Source organism: Cynocephalus volans, chromosome 14, assembly GCF_027409185.1.
Source record: "Cynocephalus volans isolate mCynVol1 chromosome 14, mCynVol1.pri, whole genome shotgun sequence".
NCBI lineage: Eukaryota > Metazoa > Chordata > Mammalia > Dermoptera > Cynocephalidae > Cynocephalus > Cynocephalus volans.
This window is the reverse complement of record NC_084473.1, coordinates 23,596,061-23,605,319: the sequence shown is the minus strand read 5'-3', so window position 1 is coordinate 23,605,319 and position 9,259 is coordinate 23,596,061. Positions and strand designations below refer to the sequence as shown.

General features: G+C 43.5%; 1 protein-coding gene and 1 long non-coding RNA gene across 9 annotated transcripts in view; one reads left to right on the top strand and one right to left on the bottom strand.

Moving 5' to 3' along the window:
• Nucleotides 1-2,101: 2,101 nt before the first annotated feature.
• LOC134363437 (uncharacterized) lies at nucleotides 2,102-6,128 on the bottom strand. The gene is made up of 3 exons (XR_010021708.1): nucleotides 6,073-6,128; nucleotides 5,411-5,480; nucleotides 2,102-2,625 (listed from the first exon to the last, which is right to left on the bottom strand). It is a non-coding gene; the product is annotated as an uncharacterized LOC134363437 (long non-coding RNA).
• Nucleotides 6,129-6,736: 608 nt separating this feature from the next.
• ITSN2 (intersectin 2) overlaps nucleotides 6,737-9,259 on the top strand; it is a 151,455-nt gene continuing 148,932 nt past the window's right edge. For 4 of the 8 annotated variants that reach the window (XR_010021705.1, XM_063079011.1, XM_063079009.1 and 1 more), the window contains exon 1: nucleotides 6,820-7,113. The gene's annotated coding sequence lies outside the window, so the exon portion shown is untranslated. Of the gene's footprint in view, nucleotides 6,765-6,819; nucleotides 7,114-9,259 lie in introns of those variants that run through there. The other 4 variants (XM_063079016.1, XM_063079015.1, XM_063079010.1 and 1 more) reach the window with 3 other exon arrangements.

The window sequence follows — 9,259 nt, the reverse complement described above, 5'->3', positions numbered from 1 at the left end:
GCCAGACATAAATTGGTGTATACTGTATGATTTTACTTACATAAAAAATCTAGGAACTGGAAAATTTATGATGCGTTTACTTTACTACCTGTAAATCATGCCTCAATAAAGAACAAAAAAATGGCCTGCAGTCGGATACAATCATTTTACAGAATTGAAAATCAGACAGACATTAAGAAGACTTTTTATTTTCTTTAAACTACCTATTTGGAATGAAATAATGCATTTCTAAGTATTTTGAGTAATCTGACCTTACTAAATTACCTCGGGTCAATGTGGGTGGTCATGAATAGCAAGATGTTCATTTAATGAGTTATTAAGGCTCACATTGGTTGGACTGAGTGTACATATTTAAAGCCATTGCTGCATATTCTTCTTCAAATGATTAGTTGGATTCTCTTTTCTAAAGAGTTACGTTATTTACATGACTGACTTTTAAAGGTATCTAAGAAAAAAGACCATATAAGTCACACTCTGGAAATCCATGGCCAACACTGAGAATTCAGGACCCTCTCTGTAGAGGGAAGAATCACAAACTCCAGGAGTATCACACAGTGTGTCTGAGTACAAGGTAGAACTTGACCTAATGTTTGCATCTTCCAAACTAAACTGTTCTTCCAAGATAAATTATTTTGGAAGTTCTTATTCATGCATATTTAATACAAAAACAAAGAAGAGAAATTGGCCAGCTGTAATACAGTGAGTGGAAGTACTGTAGAGTAGAAACAGCATGTACTTTACAGTCATAAAAATCAGGAATCAAATTCTAGCTCTTCTACTTCCTAAATATGTGTGTGGAAAGATGATGCTATTTCTCTAAATTTCAGTTTCTTCCCCTGTTAAATGAGGTGAATAACACCTGCTATAAAGTGTTATCTTACGGATTAGAGATAATATATATGAGCGAGTGCCTGGCACACTTAGCAAACAATGGTGATGGTGATTAAGTGTCAGGAGAACTGTATAGTAGCCATTCTCAGTACTTATGGCTGAATGGCTTTGTTCAAGTAATGGAGTCTCTGTGACATTCAGGTTTTTCCACTTATAATAATATCCAAAAAAATCCACCTATTGAAGAATGGCTTAAGAGGTTAAATTAATTTGCAAACTGCCTATTTTTGTCCTTTCTTGCCCTCTGTGGTTCTGCTGAATTAAGCACTCTTAAACGATAGGTACTAGAAAGGGAGAAAAAGCATATTTATTGGATACTTGCAGCACAAAAGGAAAAATCAGAAATGGCAAATAGTACCAAGCACCCAAATCCTAATCTCCACCTGAGCCCCAAGGCAGAAAACTCTCCTGATCTGGCCACTCCTCACTAGGGTGGATGAAGATTTGACCAACTTGAGCCTGCTTACCCCACTTTGGGCAGTGATTTCATAGCTCTAACTTTTAGATGCTCATTTCATTTTCATGAGGGAAGTCAAGACAGGATTTTCCAGCATATCATTTAAACAATCAAAATGTGACCTCACATTTGTCTGCAGTTTTCCCTCCTATAGTGTTCTACCCCCTTGCATCACAGCAAGGGCAGCTTCTCCATCTCTCTTCCCTGAGGACTGAGGTAGGGGCAGTTATCTTTTTAAAATTTTATTGGCTCAAAACATTATCTTTCTTAGGGAGAAGAAAATGGTAATGCATAAATAAAAATGTTTGTCTGGGCAGACTGGACTAACAGTACAAAATTATCTGATCTATTGTATAAAAGTATTTTAAACTGAAAAACATTGTTGCTATCTAAACCTAGAAAAGCATGGCCTGTGTTTTTCTATCTAAAGGGGCAAAAGAAAATCATAACTGGGCATGGAAAAATTCCCCAAACACAAGGCTGATGCCTGATTTTACCTCTTCTTCATACTAACCAAGGTTAGATGATCACAAATAGAACATTACCCTAATTCCCAGGATTGCTGTGAGAATAATGAAAGAACAAAAGTACACTGTAAAGTGCAAAATGCTACACTAATATTAGTTAGATTATTACAAGCAGGGAACTGGTTATCACTCCAGGTTTGTGCTGCAGACAGTAACAATGAAATAAACAGACAGCTGGGCATATCTGCCAGACAGGAAGCATTTCTGACTCCTGAATACAGACTGGATTCCCTTTCGCTGAGTACACTTGCCAGACTGGAAGCCCCTGGTGCTTCACTCATGAATGAGCATGTCCTGTCCAGGGCCTGCAGGGCCTCGCCCCAGTCTGGCCTTTGACTCCATCCTGCAGTGCTGGCCCAGGTCCAGGTCTGGGCTAACTTCCCCCTTTAGCTTGCCTGGTGCTGCCTTTCCTGTACCATCAGGCCTCAAGCCAGAGTCTCAAGTTATGCACAAGCGACCCAATAATGGGAACAGTTCTTCCTTCCATACTAAGGCTGGGAATTTCCCTTACCTCCTCTGTCTCCTTAAGTCACTTCTATTTCCACTTTCCACTTCTTCTCTGCTTCTCTTCTGTCCCCAGCTCCAGAATAGAGTCTGTGTGGTCAAGAAGCTAAGAATAGAGCCAAGGATGAAATTTGTCCCATTTACCATTCCTGTGAATTGAGTGTCTGCTGTTCCCCACCAGTGCTACTTCTTGCTAACTCCTTGTTTCCAGTAGCTGGAACATGGTAGGTTCTTCGTACCTATTTACTGAATGAAAACAAATACATTCAATTAATGAATTGACAAATACATGTCAAACGAGCCCTGGGCCTTTTCATGGACCCTGAACCCAGTAACCTGGCCTGCTTTTCATCTGCTCTTATGATCAAATACTAGGGCAGCCTCACTCTAGTTTCCAGACCATTTTGACTTTAGTTCTTTATGCACAAAAGACCACTATCAGCACATCTATTCTTTCATCTGAGTTTGAGAGGAAAAAGTTTGTCCTGAAAAAGGGACAAATATCACTTTTCATCTATTTCTCAGAAGGAACAGAATCAATTGAACAGGATGTACATAAGGGCAGGCACATATGTGAGAGTGAGTGTGTATTTAGGAGTGGTATGGAGAGACTCTGAAGTTGTGTTTTTTTCTACAGGAGACTAGAAGACACACCCTGGCTAGAAAGCACAGTGGCAGATTATCTCCTAACACAGACAGAGGGTAAAAGGAACACAGCTTTAAAAAAAAAGCCTATTTCCACCATTCACTACTCCTATCTCCAGATGCCCTGTGGGTCAGGGAGGGTAGAGCCAGGTTTTATGCTATTCCACGATAGAATACTGCTACACTGTTGGAGCACTTATAATTTGAGCCCCAAATGATATCAAGCAGTTAAATATATGTGTAGTTGGAATGCCAAAAGGAGATAAGAGAGAGAATGGGACAGAAAAAAGTATTTGAATAATAATGACAGATTTTTCTTAATTTGATGAGAAGCAGAAATTTGTGGATACAAGATTCTAAATGAACACCAAGCAGAATAGACACAAAAAAGTCCATGTTGATGCACATCATAGTCAAATTATTGAAAGCCAAAGATAAAGAGCAAATTTTGAAAGCAGCAAGAGAAAAATATTACAAATTATATATCAGGAAACAATGACCCAACGAACAGCTGACTTCTCGATAGAAACCGTGATGCCAGAAAAGAATGGAAAAACATCTTTAAAATACTGCAAGGGAAAACAAAACAAAAAAGCAAAACCTGGTCACCCAGAATTCTATATCCAGGGGAAATATCATTCAAATATGAAGGCAAAATAACAACATTTTCATGTAAAATAAAACTAAGAGAATTTGTGGCCCACAGACCTGCACTATAAGAAATACTAAAGGAACTTCTTAAGACGAATAGAAAATATTATCAGATGGAAACTCTGATCCTCAGAAAAGAATGAAGAACATCAGAAATGATAAATATCTGGGTAAGTCAAAACTATTTTTGTTGCCCAAATATTTTATAAAGTATTCAATTCTTTATAAATTATCTGTTTAAAATTGAAGTAATAGCATTGTTTTGGGGGATCTATTACTAGTAGAAAGAAGTATTACATAAAATATGAGCTCCAAGTTCTCATGCCTTTCTACTCTATAAGATAATGTATTTATCTTATGGAATGCTTGTAGTCTGGAACTTCTGCTTTGATCTATTCTAGTCTCTTCCCACCACTGTAGGTTAGTTTTGAGGGTAGACCAAGTAGGAATGGCATGAAGGATGGAATCTTTGAAAACTAACAGAAAAGGGAGATTGATGGAACATAAAATATATATGGTTGAGGAGGAAGATCAGCGCTTGGAAGGAAAATAGATTGAGATTAAATGCTCCCATGGTAAAAGCTAGGTTACTTGGAACAGACCTAGGAACCTATCCTAGATCGTGGCAGAACTAGGGGAAGAGAAATGTAACATACCTATCCCCTCCCTGACCTCCCAACCTTCTCACCCTACACTAATTACTAATTTTGTCTAGACAAGAATGTTTCTATGTATTAAGTAAGTCTTAGCTCCTCCAGGTATTTGATCTCCAGCTCTTACTGAAGACGAACAAGAGGTAGTAGGATTTGGGAATTACTAAGGAGGGGATTTACAGAATCAGTTCCAAGACCTGCCTTATGTGAGAAGAGGAAGTTAAGGAACTGGGATGATGGATGCATCACTTAGGTGAATCATGAATACTGAAAGACACTAAGGATGATGAGGGTACCAGGTGGAGAGGACTGACTGCTCCAGGTGTTGAAATTCTTGGTGAACCTATCAAGTGCCCTGGAAGTTGGCAAATGATAGGAATGAGGATAGAGTATGGGTGTAGCTGGTGTTGTAAGCCTCAAAGAAGAAGGGACTTTTGCATGTGAGTGGAAAACAATCATCTGGAAGCAGCAAGAGAAGCAAGGAAAATCTTTCTCTGGCCACTTCTAAGGTCTGTGCTTCCCTCCTATATTTCATTCTTTATCTTGTTGAATAGAACTACCATTACCTAGGCCTACCCAGACACCTGAGAATCCTTTACTTCTCCTCCCTCATAACTTAGGTCTAAATCACCAAATGCTTACTATTGCCCAAATTCATCCCTGAATTACATAAGGTAGGAGGTATGTCTGAGAAAGGATAGATGACTGGAGGTTCTTCTATTATGGGCTGTGACAGAGTAGGATAGGATAGACAAACTGGCCTCAAAGTTCTGAATAGAACCCTGGGAGAGAGTTGTTTTAGTGATTAGGACACTTGTAGGAATGTATATAGGACCTCAGTTTCCGTCAGAGATTGTTAGCTTATTTTAGGGAGACTTTTTAATGTTTTTTCTTTATTCCCTTATAAACATCTCTTTCTAAAAACTCTATTTTCGTCCTACTGAGGATTTGGCATCTCCTTCAGAAAGAACGAGGACTCAGGGTGAATTGCACCAGACCCAGTACCCCAAAACACAAATGACAGTGGTCAAATGATGGGAGGAAATGGAGACTTTTTATCAGAAATAAAATATAGGTTTTACCTTACAGGCCAACTCTCTGGAGCACTACATTGAGAAGGATTCTGAAGCTTAGCCTCTTGAATAAGGGCTCCTAAAGAGAATACGATTAATTTGTACAGTCTGCAATGGGAATGAGACCATGTGCTCAAGAATGCTTGGGTGGTTTGATTGCAGATGGGGACAGATTGACTGGTCCCCAGCCAGCAAGGGACCTCCTAGACTGATACTAAGGAGTCAGGCTTCTCTGTGTCATTGAAGCTCAGGACCTGCCTATCAGGTCTTGGTCAGGTCCTAATCGAAGAGTGAGGAAAAACACTGAGTGTGAGAGCGGGAAAAGCCTGTTTATCATCACTGCTGTTTGCTTAATTTCTCATGAGTTGGCTAGCCAGTTCAGATAGGCCCGGGCTTTGGAGCCATCCCCTCTCAAGCCAGCATTGCCACTGTCGCCTGCCCCAACATGTAAGTAATGAAAGGAAATCATAGGATTATTTGATCTGTACAGATTTCCCCTGTGCCAGTAGAACTCATGGGGATATGAATTTTGTACCCTGGACCAGACCCTGCCCTGCCTCTAAAAGGCAACAGAAAACTTGGGTCTTAGGTCCTATTTTATTAGACTCATTAGTAATCACTAACTCTTCCCCTACCCCAGAAAAAAAACCAAACCAAACAAACAGAAAAACCTTTTCCTTGAACGAGTGTCATGTCAAAGACATGCCTGCCGGATACGGTTATGTCTTGAGTTGAAGTTTGGTGTTTTGTGAGGAGACCAGGAGCTGTAAGGGGAGAAAAAAATTCTGAGTTTGAGCTTCATCTGAGGGGTGGCTATCGGGTGGGGTAGAATGTTTAGCTTCTGCAGGTCCACGGGCAGGAGAGTCTGGGGTGAGAGAATACGGGGGGCGGGGGATTGTGTGAATAGGGGTAGAAGACGCTCCTCGTTGCCCCCTTCCGTGTGTTATGGAGAAGGGTGAGGAATGGTAAATGGATGACCCATGGGTATAGTTAACTCCTTCAGAGGTCCCTGAGAAGCGTCCAAAAGGCCTGTAACAGACCCATGAACAAGGGTGGGAACGACCTCCTTCCCATATCCCACTCCCCAATTCCCAGGGAACTCGGTCCCCCCACCCCCATCAGTGAAGAAACCTTCAGTGAGTGAGAAGGTTCCAGAGAGAGCCCCAGGCTCAACAGGGATGTGCTGGGCACCGCTGGGCCCTTTTCAAAACTCCGGGGTCTGCTGTGGCAGGAAACGCACCACCCAATCTCATCATGTCACCTCGGGGAGGAGGAGCCAGGTGGGTCGTCGCAGCTCCAGGAAGAGCTGCCAGGTCCGGTGCTTCGGGGCCTCCCCAAGGGAAGAGAGGAGCGCTCTGACCAGGTCCGCGGGGTCGCACACCGCCGGGGCTCCAGGGGCGAGGAGCCGCGCCCGGGCAATTTCGGGCCCCCGAGGGTGGGGAGCCGGTGCCCGGCAGCGGGCGGGCCGACAGCTGCCCGGCCCGTCGCCTCCCTCCCCGCCCCCCCGGCTTCCTGCGGAGGCCGCGGCCGCCATGTTGTGGGGCTGAGGCGGCGCCGGCGGCCCCGAGCGCCCGTGACAGGCTGCGCAACAGGTTCGCTGGCGGCGGCCTGACGACCAACCGGCCGGCGGCGGCTGCTGCAGCAGCCGAGCGGGGTCTCCCGGCGCCCGCCCGCGCCCGCGCTGCCGGTGCTGAGGAGCGCGGGGTCGCCAGGTGGGTGAAGCCGGGCGCCGGGGCTGCAGCTGGGCGCGGGGCAGGTGCGGACACCGCCGCGCCGCGCTCTCCTCCCGGAAGCTCCGCGGCCCGGGCTGAGGCGGCTGCGCGCCCCGGACGACGGGGACCGGTCCTCGGGAGCCCAGGCGGCCCCCGAGTTAGGCCCCTGGCGGGCTTGGCCGCGCCGGGCGGAAACCTCCGGCCCCGGTTCCTGCCCCCACGGCGGGGCCAGGGCGGACGCCACGGGGGCCGGGGCTGGGCTGCCAGTATCCTGCGGTCGAGCCCGGACCCCCGGCCGCGGTCTTTTGGGGGCAGGTGGCGGACGCCGCCGAGAGCCGGGGGCGGCGTGGCCCCCTCGCTTTCGGGATGCGGGCAAAGGAACCCCAGGGCCACCCGCAGGCTTCCTCGGGGACCCGTTTTATTTTCGCGGAGTTGGTTTTCCTTCTTGGCAGAGGCTGGTGCGGAATGTCAGGTGAGCCGCATCGCGGTGCGTCAAAGTAGCCCAAGTCACAAGAAGACAGTGGGCGGATGCTTGGCGTCCTCGGCTCGCGTTAAGCCAAAGTTGGGAAATGTTAAAATTTGGCTTCAGCGTTATTGACTTCCAGGGTATACAGGAAGCACGAAGGGATGTAATCTCTGAGGCCAGAGTAAAGTTTATTGCCTATTAAAAAAAAACAAAACAGAACAACGAGAACGCTTGCATGTGCGTAGTGAATGGGTAAACCGAGGCTGAAACTGCAGCTGGCTTTGCATTCTGTAGAAAGACGCTCTGTTTGGATTTATTAATCTTTTGCTTTGTCGCTGATGGCAAGTATGCTTCGCTAGAAACTTGTATTAATAGTGAATTAGGAGTATTTTTTGATAGACAGCCACTTTATCAAAAAATATTCAGGAATGAAGGTTAGCACAAAATGATTGCTTTTCTACATACTTCTAGTTTGTTTTACTAATGTTTACTTGCTTACCCAGAGGTAGGCAAGGTGTGATTTGAAATTTTGTGTTGTTAGTCAGCTTAATTTGGGTAGCATAGACTCTGTAGGTTAAGCTTCTTAAGCCTCGCAAAGAAATTAATTTCCTTCTCTCCCTGTGCTGGTTTGCTATATTGCTAATCAGTGATAAAACCTAAAAGCAACCTAGAAACATCACATGAAACCTTTACACGAATTAATAACGATGTCTCTCAAAATTTAAAGGTAGTGGCAACTCTGATGTGCTCACCTTTTGCTTTTTTGATTGCGCCTGTGATTCCCTGGTCATTTCAAAAGTAAAGTGGAAGCATTTCGTGTTTATGAAGAACGTGGAAAAAGTGCATTGTTGCTGCTTTGATGTAATATTAATAAGCAGCTGAAAGCTTGCATATTTTTTTTTGCCCTTTAATGCATTAATAATTATTTCCTTTCTCACCTTTGTAATGAAAGGTGTAATGGTTTGAGAAAACTTGACCTGCACTGAGCAAGGGGGTACCGTTGTTATTTTGACACTTCTCAAAGCTAAAATCCTGATCTCTCCTGAATATGAGGAAATGTGCACGTTCTGGGGATTGGATTTATAATTTAAACATTTTTGTATTTTCACAAAAATATAATCATGTACACCCATCAGCAGCTTTCAAGGCTTTGTCTTTTTCTTTCTTTACTATTTTTATTTTTTAGTCTTTTTACTCTATATAGTTAGTATATCTCTCTTTAAAAAGTGAAAAATTTCTTACATTATCTTAGGATTTTTAGTTTTACTGTATCTTTAATATATAGTTTCACGAATTTCCATCTTTATGGTAAGACAAGAACATTTATTGGCCATCTCCCTCAACTATCTTCAGTATTAAAATTTATCTACCATGGTTGTCATTTATCGAGCATTTACTACAAGTGAAGCCCTATGCTAAGTGTCTTACAAAATCATTTAAAGCTCACAAAGACCATAGGAGTACTTATTGTCCTTCCATCAAATAGATAAAGTGAAATGTTAACCTTGAGTTTAACTGACTATTCTAGGTCTCAGCTAGTGAGTACCAGAGCGAGATTTCAAATCAAGATACTTTTAACTTCATTGCCTATGGCCTTATCTGGTACAGTCATCTTGGCTCAGAAAATTTAAAAGAAAAAAGTTATATGGGCATTCAATACATATTTGTTGAATGAACGCA